This window comes from Phragmites australis, chromosome 21 (assembly GCF_958298935.1).
Source record: "Phragmites australis chromosome 21, lpPhrAust1.1, whole genome shotgun sequence".
In the NCBI taxonomy this organism is placed as follows: domain Eukaryota; kingdom Viridiplantae; phylum Streptophyta; class Magnoliopsida; order Poales; family Poaceae; genus Phragmites; species Phragmites australis.
The window spans coordinates 12737160-12751139 of NC_084941.1; positions in this window are offsets into that span (position 1 = coordinate 12737160).

Here is a 13980-nt window from a genome sequence, read left to right on the forward strand (position 1 = left end):
GCCCACCATGCATCAACCGATGCAAAACTCTTAGCGCCATCCGTCATCCCGTGGGTGTTCCCAACCAGATGGGAGAAAACAAGAGACTAGTACCTACATGCGGTGCGTGATGCCCTCACCAAGATGATCCGTGAGCACCAGCACCTACAAAGGGAGCACTCCCTGCCGTGAGCAGCAAAGCGGTGGAGGAACCGAAACAACATTTGTTATGGTGGCAAAGATCACACCTTTGTGTTGAGGGAGTCCGGTGGCAAAGATCGCACCTTTGGGTTGAGGGATACCGGTAGCAAAGATCGCACCTTTGGGTTGAGGGAGTCCACGGTGAGCGCTGTGCATGTAGAGGAAGACGACATCTTGTTGGCCTACTCCGCCGCTGCCGCTGCTGTAGATTAATTAAACTGAAAGCGGTGTGGGTGAGCAAGGCTTCTACACAAGGGGGCAAGGGAAAGCCGATTGTTGAATATTAGTGCCCGACAATATATCCTTAATTAAACAGGGGTACCTTCGAGATCAGGGATCAAGCAGGAAATAAGACACATGATGTATACAGGTTCAGGCCCCTGATTGGAGTAATACCCTCCACCCTGTGTGGATGTTGCTATACATTGATCATCTCAAGTACCAGCAGCGTGGCCAGACCTACAACAATGGAGGGGATTGGATCTATGCTAGTCTAAGATTGAAGTCGTTAAGTATCTCTAGTTGCTAAGGTCTTGGTGTTGCTTGCATCGAGTTCTGTATGTGTAGATTGTTTTCTCCTTCCTTCTCCTTTGAGGGTCAGGTTCCCAACCTTATATGGGGATCGAGGCACCACCTTAGTCCCAGCCATAGTCAATAGGGAGTCTTCCATCTTGTCGGCCAAGGCAAGACAGCAAAATCTAACCAGGATACTAGTCATACTCGAGTCATTAACCCGATCGAGACCTTCCTACTGTATGTCTTCAATCTCCAAGTATATCAAGTCCCGTGGATTCAGCTCATAATACCTGGAGTTGTTAAGCATGTGTACTGTATACCCTATCAGTATATGGTGTAATCCTTATGCACATATACCCTATATTTCTATATTTGACAGTAACAACCTAACTCTGCTCAGTAGGGAGGGCTTCCGCAAGTGCCCACTCGAGTACAACCAAGTCTAGGCTTGGTCAAGTAAGGTGGATCAAGCTTATAGTCGAAAGAAATTGAACAGGAAAGATCATGTTCCAAGTATCGAGTGGAAACAAAATTGAGTCGAGCATCCTGATGTTATCTGCACACAAGACTCAAAAAAGACATGGAACTTGACTTATCAACACCCGACACTGAGTAGAGTTAAAAGAGAAACCTGAAATTTGAACAGTTGAGTATAGGCGCCCTTAAAGCATGTAGATAGGAATGAAAAAATTTGCATGATGCCATCATTCCATCTTTCACGCTGACTGAGGCACCACAGTAAAGGGAGTGGTTACCAAAGAGACAATAAATCCTAGTTTTTTATCCGTACGAACCTAGACTATAGCCATTCTCTCACTGTCAATCTTCTCCCTCAAGTTTTCATCTTTCTTCGCCCAAGCTCGTGTCGCCACATAGAAACCAAACTCCATGGCTTCCAGCTCCTCTATGAACGTCGCCGCTCCATCCTCGCTTGAGAAGAAGCCAGACATGATCGCCGCCGATGCTCCTCACATGTGATTTGATGAGATGAAGCCCCTGACAGAGGCCTGGACAACCTCCATGATACAAGAGTCGAAGCTTGAGGGATTGTTCCTCCTTGCTAGCTGGCCAGCTGGAGACCGGCATCGAGCGAGAAATTCCCCTCCTACCAAGTTGATCATGAGATTGTGGTGTTTGAATCATTTTTCTGATGCGGTTTCAATATTCCCCCTTCCAAATTCCTTCTCACCATACTCGAACTCTACCAAATCAAGCTCCACCACTTGAACCCCAACTTGATTACCATGCTCAGCGTGTTTATCCACCCGTGTGAAGCCTTCCTCGGTGTCGTGTCAAGCTTGAATTTATTCCAGTACTTCTACCATTTGAAAAGGAATACTGACAAGAAATGTCTTTGAGGCTGTGATTTCTAGCTGCAGATTGGGAAGAAGAATTGCTACATCCCAGTTACGCTAACCACCTCCTGGCAAAAGGATTGGAAGAAACATAGGTTGTACATCTCCAACCCTGACCCAGTCAATTCTCCCTTAGTCTATAAGGGCCTCCACCCCCACCTGAATCTGTTCTGGATGAAGAAGCAGCATGAGTTTGACCACACTTCCTATTATGTGAAGTGGATCGATGAGCGTAGGCAGAGTGGCTTAACCGGGTGGCATGTGGCCAAAGACTTCATCAGTCGGGGGTCGAGCCCCTTGTAAGCGCTAAATCACATTGGATGGGACTATGCTACAGACGATGATAGCTCCCAGGACACTACCAGATGTAAGATTTAGCTAGCATTTTGCTACTTCTATTTCTGCAGTCGAGCTCTTTTGAGTGACACTTTCTTCTTTTTAGCCCTATGTGAGGAACCGTCCAAATGGAATTCTAATTAATCATCAGGAGGATCATTATTCATAATCACAACCTCGACGATAAATCAGAATACCATTCCGGTAGTCCCGGCACGTGTTTTGTGCCCAGGATCGGAACACATGCCTTCCAACTCAAATATCCCAACACAGTTTAATAGAGAGCAAGTAATTAAACTGAATTACAATTATTAAACATGCAACTGCTTACACAATTTACAACAAAAGAGGAACAACAACAACTACGCAGCGGAAGAGAAACCTATACAACAAAAGAGTATGAAGCCAGATGCCCTTAGGCTCCATACCAAAAGCGCCGGAGTTTGGAGTAGAATGTGCTACCCCTGCCCGCCACCCGGATCGGCAGGCAAAAAGTAGCCGAAAACTGCCTCTTCCTCGCCGACCTGTGAACCTGAAAGCAACTTAAGGGCAGCACCCTTAGTACGAAGGTACTAGCAAGTCTGACACAGTATGAGCATATATATATTCTCGACTCCAAGGATCATGCATTTAAAGCTGTAGCAAGGATTAAGACATGTTTAAGTTCATTAAGCGGTAAGCAACCTAGACTCTAGGTGTAAGCAACTAACTTAACCAACCACCAACTCAAACCCTGCCAACCAACTGACCATAACAGATATGTAAACAACAAGTGTATAAAAGTAAACCAATACCACCAAATCACCGACCACAAACCGACCAAACCACCCAATCCAACCATGCCGCAACCCACATCGAAACTCTACGACCAAAATATGGTCGCTCGGTGGAGATAAGCAATAGCGATGCTCATGACCGAGAGCGCGGCAGTTCGAACTGATTATACACCCTGCAGGGGGATACTCCTGGACCCACACGACACAGGGACCATACGGCTTGTGCCACCCGCTAAGATGCGCACAAGGGGGTACCCGTGACAACCTTTCCCAGCCAGGCCCAACCATGTGGATCAACCATAGCTCGGCGAGACGGTATTAGAACTACTCCTCGAGCAAACTAATACCGCTAAAAGCCCGGACTCAAACCGGACTCACACCGTCTATGACGAGGCCCACATGACCACGTCTGCGAAGGTAATCGGCTCGCCTACCATTATATCAGCATGTGGTGAGTAAGGTATGTGCTAAAGCCGACTACACCGATGATCGGTGCTTAACCGGTGCAAGCGGTCTACGGTGTCCGGGTTCCCTCCCCGAACTGCCTGAGGACTCCTCGTGAGGAGATGACACCCCTAACACCGCCCACACCTCGTCTCAACTCACCACTCACCAAACTGACTCATCATCAACACAACCATAAGTGTGAACAAGTAATAAGTCCTAGGCTCGCGACAACGGTGGACGCCGTCGTCGACTTCTACCGGAAAGCCTAAGTACCACTAAGCATAGCGAACTAAAATTAGACCGCGACGACACCACTAGGCTCCAATGGAATAACTCATGACACGTGACCGAAATGGAAAAATGCATAGGCATAGGTTCCACCCAACTCGGAACCCGACACATGCAATGTATACATAAGCGTAGATAACATATCAGATTTTCAAGTAGACACGGTGCAATATGATAGATGCTTGCCTTGCTGCCCTAGCTGCTGCTCACAGCTACCCGAGTCACGATCACCACTGCGGGAACCTCCGGGTACAGCCTCGTTCGCCGGGTCGAAGTTCCCTAAAAGAATAATCGCGTGCAATGATGAGTATGAAAGCCATGCAACAACGGAGGTGACATGCATTATGCCTTGCGCTTAAAACATCAAATATTTCCTAATTGCAATTAGCGTTAACCATTTAAACATTTCCTGAAATACTTTAAAGCATAAACCAAAGCTTAAACCAAACTGGAAAGTTAATTATGCTTAACATGAGGGTGTATATTTTACTGATCAGGAAACAATTTAGCAAGATTCACAAAATTGGATTCATCAATTTTGGAGCTACCAAGATTTAATTATGAATTATCAAAGCTTAAACATGCTTCATTTATTCAATAATTCCCAGAACACATTTCATGGCTGCTGGTATTTTTAACATGTAGATAATGATCATATAAGCCTAACAAAACTGGTTTCATGAATTTTGGAGTTATATACATTTTTCTACGCATTATACAAGCTATCAGCCGATTTACCAATTAAACAAATATCCAATTTCGCATTTTCCGATTTTTCTCTAATATTCAAATGGGCCCACGCCTTTTTCTACCGACACCGGCCCAGCCCCAGCTACTGACCGGTGGGGCCGGCTCCCTTGACCGAAGTCAAAATCGGCCACGGCAGCTGCGCGCGCGCCACTGGAGGACGGCCGGCGGCTCTTGCGGTGGCTGCCGGCGGCGAGCGGCAGCCTGCACGGCTTGGACGAGGGCAAAAATGGCATTAGCGCGAGCACGCGATCACAGTGGGGGCACACGTCGACACCGGCGACGGCCGGAGCACGGCGAGCGGCGGCGAGGGCAAAACTAGCACGGCGGCGGCACGGCTTTGACACGCCGACGGCGAACGGCGACGCAATAAGCCCGGCCGAGCACACCAATACGTTCTATGTGAGCGCGTAGAGCTAACGGCTCGCTTCCCGACCGACGAGCTCGATGGCGGCCCGACCGGCGGCGTGCGTGGGGAGGCGGCGGCGATTCAACCACCGCGGAACACCGCGCCGGCGACGGGACAGAGAGAAAACGGCGCGCGCATAAGGTGTACAGGAGCACGGGGAAGCTCACCGTGCAGCGGGTTAGGTCGGTGAGGCTGTAGAACAGCGGGGCGACGGAAGACGGCGGAGCTCGGTTGCCGTCGTCGGGGAAGAAGGCGCGGGCGGCTCCAATCCGCGCGGGAAACGGCCGGGGAAGGAGGGGAAACGGCGGAGGAGCTCGGGGCGCTCCTCCCTACGGCTCCACGGGGCTCGGGCTCGACGGAAACCGTCAACGGCGCGGCGACTCTTGCCAGCGGCCGATGCTTGTGCGAGTGCTCTGCGCTCTGCTTTTCGGCCGCGCGAGAGAAGGAGCAGAGAGAGAGATAAAGTAGAGGGCGGGGAGGGGAGGATAAGGACTGGGGCTGATCTTTCGGCCGGCAACGTGGAGGTGGCCACCGAAGTCAAGGATGGCGGCGCCGTATTGCTTTGTGAGAGCGGGAGAAGGGGGAGCAGAGGCGGTGTGCGTGCAAAGGGGATGACAGGTGGGGCCGATGAACAGTAACCGCCAGGCAAAAATATCTTCACTACTTTGGTTATCAAGGTGGAGGCCTTACTGTGGTCTAAAAATTGTGGAACAAATTTTGTTGGCTTCTATAAATCATGAACAATCCATTTTACCTTGTTTGACCCAAAAAGCTTGCACCAAATTCAAATGAAAATTCTCCAAAGAGGCAAGCTTTTCTAACTTGTGTTAATTTTTATGCCTTTTAAATAATTCCCAAAAATTTGGGAAAATTCATTGATATTCTCCTCTAGGCACCTACTAATTTCTAAAATTGTTTCCAATCCTATGTTGTATAGAAATATAGTGAGTTGCTTAACAACGCATCAACTAATATTGATTTTTACAATTTATTTAATTAAAAATTGCATGCCTAAAATTGCTCAAAACCAAGCAAATGATGCTAATGACGTCCATTAGCACTTAATTATATGTTTTGGAAATTCTGGGCCATGACACCCTATCCCTGTAGGATACTGCTGCTCGATTAAGCAAACTATTTGCTGAAGAGGCGCATCCATGTTCTATCAGCCCTACTCCCTCATGAATCCTCAACCACTGGTGATAATTTTCTCAATTGAGAAATAGTATTGATTATTACTTGTTTGACCTGATTCATCTTTTTAATTCCAAGTTCCATTCCTCCACCAAGAGGACAACATCCCCATGGTTGGGGTCCTTGTTCTCAAGGGCACCTCCTCCTCCGGTGCCAATGACAAGCAAGGCCCTCGCCCCAAAACAGTGTCGTTATAGGGGAAGCTGAGGCAAAGGGGAAAACGCCAACTGATCAAGAGGCCGAAGGGTCTGCTCGACTAGAAGATCATCCTCACCATCTAATATACCGCCCCTTAAGCGCATGCAAAGAAGAGGACAACTGGAACTGACATCGAGTCCTCAGGTGATCATTTATATAGAGGCTACTCTAGTTATCGAGCCTTATGTGGGCGGCCTTTCTACAGGAGACAGCTGGAACTCCTCCTCGATCGCCTCCTCGAGTAACCACTGTGCCTTACGACTCCGTAAGAGAGATAACTCGTATCAAGTTGCCCCCCTTATATTGGTCATCATGTTGAATATTTGCACGATAAGTCCAGAATGATGACGAGTCATTGTGGGCAGGTTTCTTGTAGGCAATAGTTTCCTTTCCTTTGTTTGACCCCTAGGTCATCCCTTTGATACAACAGGTCCCAGCTGCCGATACGATGAGGAAGAAGATATCAACCAAGAGGAAGAAATTAAGCGTTCTTTCGAGTATTCTGGTCACCACAAGGTTTTACTTGAGTATTTGTTTTGACTTGCAGCCTTCCTTTCCACTCCTTACCCTATCAATTGCAGGTTGTAGAGTCTGGAAAAGTTAGAGGAGAAAACGGCGAGTGGTTTTGCCAGTTAACTAGTTCCAGCTTCCCCCGTTGTTCTGCCTCCACCTTCTCGAACAGATCAACTTCCCATAGATTCACCTGAGCCAAACTTAAAGGTGAACACAAATGAGGCCCTTGTGACTCCATCAACTGTTGATCCTTGGGCACCAATAAAAGCTTATGTCAAGGTAATCAGCCTTTGTGCATTCATTATATAATCCATACTTTGCCTCTCAACCTTGTTAACTCTTCTTTTTTAAACAAGGCTATGAAGGTGCAAACCGAGGCATGGGCTGGCATGCTTACAACTATAAGCGCCCAATTAGCAGTCACCAAAGATTAGAATTTGGTGATCGACCACTCCGGATACTAGAAGGCCCTCGAGGAGAAGGATGTCTTGTTGGCCACTCACCAAGAAAATATCAACAGTCGGTTCACCTGCAGATCACTAGTACATGACTCAAACGTCATGCGACCGATGATGAATTGTTTTTGTTTACTTTCACAGCTCTTGAAGCTGACTTGAAGATCAAACTCGAGGCTATCACAGAGGCAATAAAAGTCATCAAGAAGAAGGATCAAGGGATGGAGGAACTCAGGAGCATTTTGAAAAGGCGAAAACTTATCGGGACGCCATGACTGCCAAATGGGATTCTATGGTTGCAGTGCTTTAAAAGCTAAGGGAGTAGACTCTCGACTTCATGGACCAATTAGCTTTCATCAGCGCCAAGACGATGCTTGATCGCCTCAAGAACTACAACCCTAACATAGACACATCAGTGGTGACAGAGGGGTTCAAGTACCCTACAGAGGAGGCAGCGGATATTATTCAAAGGGTCAGACCACTAATCCCTCTCTTTGCCGAGTATTTAGCGCTTAGATTGCTTGACAATGAAAGTGAGGGTAGAACTTCTAGCTGATTTCCTGTAGTTCTCAACTTGAAACATTTGAAACTTGCCCTGTGATTTGGGGATGTCTATAACATTAGTGCTATTTTACTTGTCTAGAATGCTATTGCATACTATTTCCTTATTGATGAAATAGAGTCAGCATAAGTAGATGCAATACTGATTAGTACATGTTATGACCATCCTCGAAACTGGCTAACTATATAACCATTGGCACCTAAAAGCTCAACTAGACACATTATTAAATGCATTGGCCCTCGAGTAAACACTCGAGATAACCACAAGAGTAAGGAAAAATACTAGTGCAGAACTAGAAAAAGAGACAACATGATGATTTTTACAAACTTTAACCGCCTTGCATACTTAGCGTGCATGCAAACGTGAACTCAATGGATAACATATATGAGACCGACAAGAACTTCATAACCTTGTGACTAGTTAGGTATGAGATGTCTGACAATCTCTGATGCAGTTATGCCTTATGGGGTCCATCATTGACCCAACACATGCCTCTGTTTGCTCTTATCTAGTGTAGCCAATACATAGCCAGACAATTTTTTGCGAAAAACCATGTATTTACGAAATATGGTATTACTATGTAGCCCCCGACTCTCTGGTCGAGGAGAAGATTTCCCGATTGGAGAGTAAGAAAGAACATACATGTACCATTGAAAATATATGATGTAGCCCCCGATTTTCTACTCGATGACTGGGTCGAGTAGAAAGTGGAGCATAAATACTGACATTAATGTGATGTAGTCCCCAGCTCTCTAGTTGACATGATAATCAACATAGAGAGTAAAGCATAAGCATAAAAAAATACATAATGTAGCCCCTAACTCTCTGCTTAATATAATAATCAAGACAGAGAGTAGAGCATAAGCATCGACTCATTACTATCAACCACATCCTCGAAGGCGTCAATCTCCAAGCATATGGCTGTAATTATGTCATGGTCACTGAGTGAATTCGAACAGCCAGGTAGGTGAACATTAAAAATCCACTCCCGTTTGTGCTCGTTTGCACCGTAACTCTTAATTTGACATTTCATAATGACGCAATATTCCGCTGCACAGGGATTGGATGTGCCATAATGTCACAGTGGCGTCTCGGCTTCTATCTAGCACATAATCCTATGAGTGCCTCATAATCCACACAACTGGAATTCCAAATTGACGGTATAGGATCTTGACGGTTCCGTATCTATAGTTCGACTCATTCCCACTACTATAAATAGAAGGGAACTGAGGCCATCTGTGTTTACCCTAATCTCCTTCCGTCCTTCCTTGTGCATTGCTCAGCAGTGCTCGTAGAACTTGAGACCATTGCCTCCACTCCACCTTCATCTCCCAAGCAGTGTTAATAAAACAAAGAAGTAGTTCCACTCTCCCAGGGCCTCTCGCCATGGTTCCGCCAGGAACCATCAACATGTTCTCCAATGAGGAAGAGTCGAGTGGGAGGCCTACGAGAAGAGGATGCAGAATGTTCGTCAAAAGTCATCGACCCTTCACCCAGCACCTCCGGTGCTTCCTCGATGCTGATGCCATGGAGCCAGCGGCGCGGGAGCAAGCGACACGGGCTACGTAAGGGGGGAATGAAGACGATGATGATCTTGATGAGATCATTGACCAGGTCACTGACGAGGTCTTCAGTGATGGAGCCCCCGAGTCTCTGGGAGTGAACAAAGCACGGTTGTCGGTGTATCGGGAACCAGGGGTCCCTGAGTCCCGAGACCGGGCCGGCCGTCCGCCACGTGTCACCAACCCGCGAGGTCCCCCCTGCAGGATGAGGAAAACTTAAGTTCTAGGAGAAGGTGCTCGGGGCCACAGCCTCTGGTTCCCGAGCACCCCAGTTCCCCGATGACCCACAGAGTCCAAGTACCGGGAAGAAAGTGCTCGGAAGGGTTCCCCATCGCCCCCAAGTACTATAGTCCCCCGATGGGCCGAACAACCAAGTGCTCGGGAGAGAGTGCTCGGGGCTGCACGTGGCAGTCCCCGAGGACTCGGTTCCCTGAAGGGTCTAAAGGAGTGCTCGGGAGAGAGTGCTCGGGGCTCACGTGGCAGCCCCCGAGGACTCGGTTCCCCGAGAGGTCCTACAGAAGTGCTCGGGAGAGAGTACTCGGGGCTCCACGTGCCAGCCCCCGAGGACTCGGTTCCCCGAGAGGTCCTACAGAAGTGCTCGGGAGAGAGTGCTCGGGGCTGCACGTGGCAGCCCTCGAGGACTCGGTTCCCCGAAGGTCCTACAGAAGTGCTCGGGAGAGAGTGCTCGGGGCTGCACGTGGCAGCCCCCGAGCACTCGGTTCCCCGAAGGGTCCTACAGGAGTGCTCGGGAGAGAGTGCTCGGGGCTGCACATGGCAGCCCCCGAGCACTCGGTTCCCCGAAGGTTCGCGCAAGATCGCCTGACGCCCCGACGACCCGAAGGAACCCATCGGCGGGGTGTCAGCCAGTCAAAGGTCCAATGCCGCATTTAATGGGCACGCGCAGCCTGACATCCTGACATTCTCAGCTGCCCATGCCATGGTGTCAGTCCCTGCCATGCTTTGGCAGGGGGGCGTGGGTCCATTAATTGCACGGGTCCCGTCCCGTATCATCCGGGGTACCTCGGGATAACGTTGCCAGGATCAAAGCGTTCCGCCTGCCACCCTGCCCTGACAGAAGAACAAGACAGGATGGGCGCATCGGGCGCCTTTGTGGCCGCCCGGTGGGCCCTCTCAACGGCGCCGGAGGACGTCCACAGTGTCGGGTGGTCGGATGCGCGCCGCATTTTTCCACCGCCCCTGTCACTTCGCCGAGACGGAATGATGACGCCTTTCTCCGTGGTGCCTTGGCACTCGCGCCCCCTCTTTCCCATTTGGGGTAAGCCGAGGTCGGCGTGTGTATAAAAGGAAAGGATGGAGAACACATGAAGGTGGCTAAGCCAAGAAACAACTAAGCCAGACAAGACGAGATCAAGAGAAAAAGACCACAAGAGACGAAGAACATCACTAGCAAGCTCGAGCAGAGCTAGAGCACAGGAGCCTCAAGCTCTCTGCAGACAATACACCCTTGTAACCAGACACATCCTCGAAGAATTCCCTTCAAGGAAAGATATTGCACTCACACAGGAGTAGGGTATTACGCCCCCGTGCGGCCCGAACCTCTCTAAACCCCGGTGCATTTATCTCTTTTTTGCACTAGAACGATCATCCCCCACCACCGGCCGTTGCATTTCTTTCCGTTTCCATTTATTTCCCCGACGAGCTCGTTCAGGATCATCCCCACGGCCGAATCTTTAAAAAGGGGTCTCTCGGGATCCCTGCGACAGGAGTTCATCCTCCGACAGTTGGCGCGCCAGGTAGGGGGGAATATCCCTGGATTTGTTCGTTTGCTTTTTTCCACAGGAAAAGATGGCTGGTGGGCACCGTCTCCAGCGTTCCGGCTCCACTTCCAGTGACGGAGTGCTGCCCGACGCCCGGGAGAGCCCAGTCGCTGCTGCGTTCCAGCAGCAGCCGCCATCCACGTGTGCGGTTTTTCCCTCCCAAGTTAATCAAGGCGCTGGGCTCAGCAGGGCCGCCACCGCCGCCGCTGATGCACTTTCTGACCCCCAGCAGGAGGTCGAGACCCCAGCCGCTAGGTCCACCTCTGGACAGCGCCGGGTGCCACTGCAGCGCAGACTCGCGTTCAGCGAGGCCAGCCCGGGGAGCGCGCTGCTTGCAGCGCATGCTCTCCTCAGGCACCCACCCGTTCAGGCCACGCCGAACACTCCAGAAGGCCGGTGGATCCAAGATGTCGTCGCCTTGGTTGGCACTGCTCGCCGCCAGGTACAGGCCGGGAGTCTTCGCACCACCACTCAGCGTGGTGGTGCGAGGACTGGCTCCTCAACGGGCAACGTCCGCACGGGCCGAGGGGCCTCCAGGCGGAGTGCCGTCCCCCTGGCCGTGTCCGAAGCCCGGGACCTCCGCTTGCGTCTTAACGAGCGGAGGGGCCACGAGGACGCCCGGGTCACCCTCGAGCGCCAGCGGGAAACCCGGCAGGAGGCTGGAGTAGAGGACCAGGCTTCCTCCTTCCCGGCCCATGATCACCAGGAATCCCCGGCTCGCCAGCATTTGCCACCGAGGACCCCCGCTCGTGCTGCGGGGTACGGCACCAGTTGCCGTGCCTTCGCCGCTGAGCTCCGTCGGGTCAGGTGGCCTTCCAAGTTCCGCCCCGAGCTACCGGAGAAGTACGACGGGTCCATCGACCCCGTCGAGTTCCTCCAGATCTACACAACGGCCGTTCAAGCGGCCGGAGGCAGCGAAAAGGTGATGGCAAATTATTTTCATGTTGCCTTGAGGGGCTCTGCCCGCTCTTGGCTTATGAACTTACCCCGAGGGTCTATTAGCTCCTGGGATGACCTCTGCCGCCAGTTTGTGGCCAACTTTCAGGGCACATTCACGCGCCCCGGCTTGGAGTGCGACCTCCACACCGTCAAACAGTAGGAAGGGGAGACGCTGCGGCGCTTTATACAGCATTTCAGCCAGGTCCGCAACACCATCCCGCGGGTGGCCCCCCATGCTGTTATCGTTGCTTTCTGGCAGGGCGTCCGCGACGAGCGGATGCTCGAAAAGCTAGGCACGCACGAGATCGAGACCACTGCGGAGCTCTTCGCACTGGCCGATAAGTGCGCCAAGGCTGCGGAGGCCAGGGCGTGGCATGCTCCCCGCCCCGCCGCCGACCAGCCAAGTTCTTCCCGCTCCGACAAGCGGGAAAAGAAGAAGAGAAGGAAGCGCGAGGCCGCTCCTATCGAGCCGGCCCAGGGCCCCGCCCATAGGCTGGCTCAAGAGCCCGACCGTCGGCAAGAGCGCCGGGCGGGCACCGACAGACGGCCCGCACCCGCAAGGACCCCTGCCAGGGCCCCTCCTCGGGCCCCTATGCCCACAAGGGCCCCGGCACCAGCTAGGGCACCGGCTCCCGCAAGAGCCCCGACCCCCGGCCGGGCTCCTGCTCCAGCGAGGGTCCCCACTCCCACGGGGCCCGAGCCAGGCAAATGGTGCCCCATACACCAGACCAGATGGCACGACCTCACAGAGTGTCGTGCGGTCAAAAGACTCGTCGAGCAGTGCCAGAGGGAGCACGACGAGTCCCGTGGGGGAGGCGATGCTGAGGTCGCCCCCGACAACGCCGAGCTCGGTTTCCAGGAGCCCGAGCATGCCGTCGCCTTCATCGACGGAGGCGCCTACACGCCTTCCTCGCGCCGTGGCATCAAGGTCATGCGACGCGAGGTGTGCTCGGCAACCCCGAGCGAGGAGGCCGCTAGGCCCCTGAGGTGGTCGGACGCTCCGATCACATTCAGCATGGCCAATCACCCCGCAAGTACTGCAGCCGTGGGGCAACTACCCCTGGTGGTGTCCCCCACTGTCTGCAATGTTAAGGTCGGCAGAGTGCTGATCGACGGTGGTGTAGGCCTCAACCTCCTCTCCAAGGAGGCTTTTGAGAAGCTGCAGGTGTCCTCCAGGCGCCTAAGGCCGTCGCTCCCCTTCTGCGGAGTGACCCCTGGGCACTCCCTGCCCTTCGGGCAGGTCGAGTTGCCCGTGACCTTCGGGAGCCGGGACAACTTCCGCACGGAGTGCGTCCTCTTCGACGTCGCGGAGCTCCCTCTCCCCTACAATGCCATCCTCGGGCATCCGGTGCTCGCCAAGTTCATGATGGCCGTACACTACGCATACCTCACGGTTAAGATGCCGGGCCCCGCGGGCCCCATCTCCGTGATCGCCGACTCCGGCGGCGCCGTCTCCTGCGCTGAGCAGTCATACATGGCTCTGGTTTCAGCGCAGGCCGAGGTTGATGGCTCTACAGGGGGCCCGGGACCCTCTTCATCCAAACCCTGACTCGCCGCCGACGCCTCTGTTCCGACGAAGGAGGTCGTGGTGGGCGAAGGCGCTACCCAGATCGTCCGGATCGGTGGTGATCTAGGCAGCATATAGGAAAGCGCGCTCGTCGCATTCCTCCGGGCTAACGCAGACGTGTTTGCCTGGCAACCGTCCGACATGCCCGGGATCCCTAG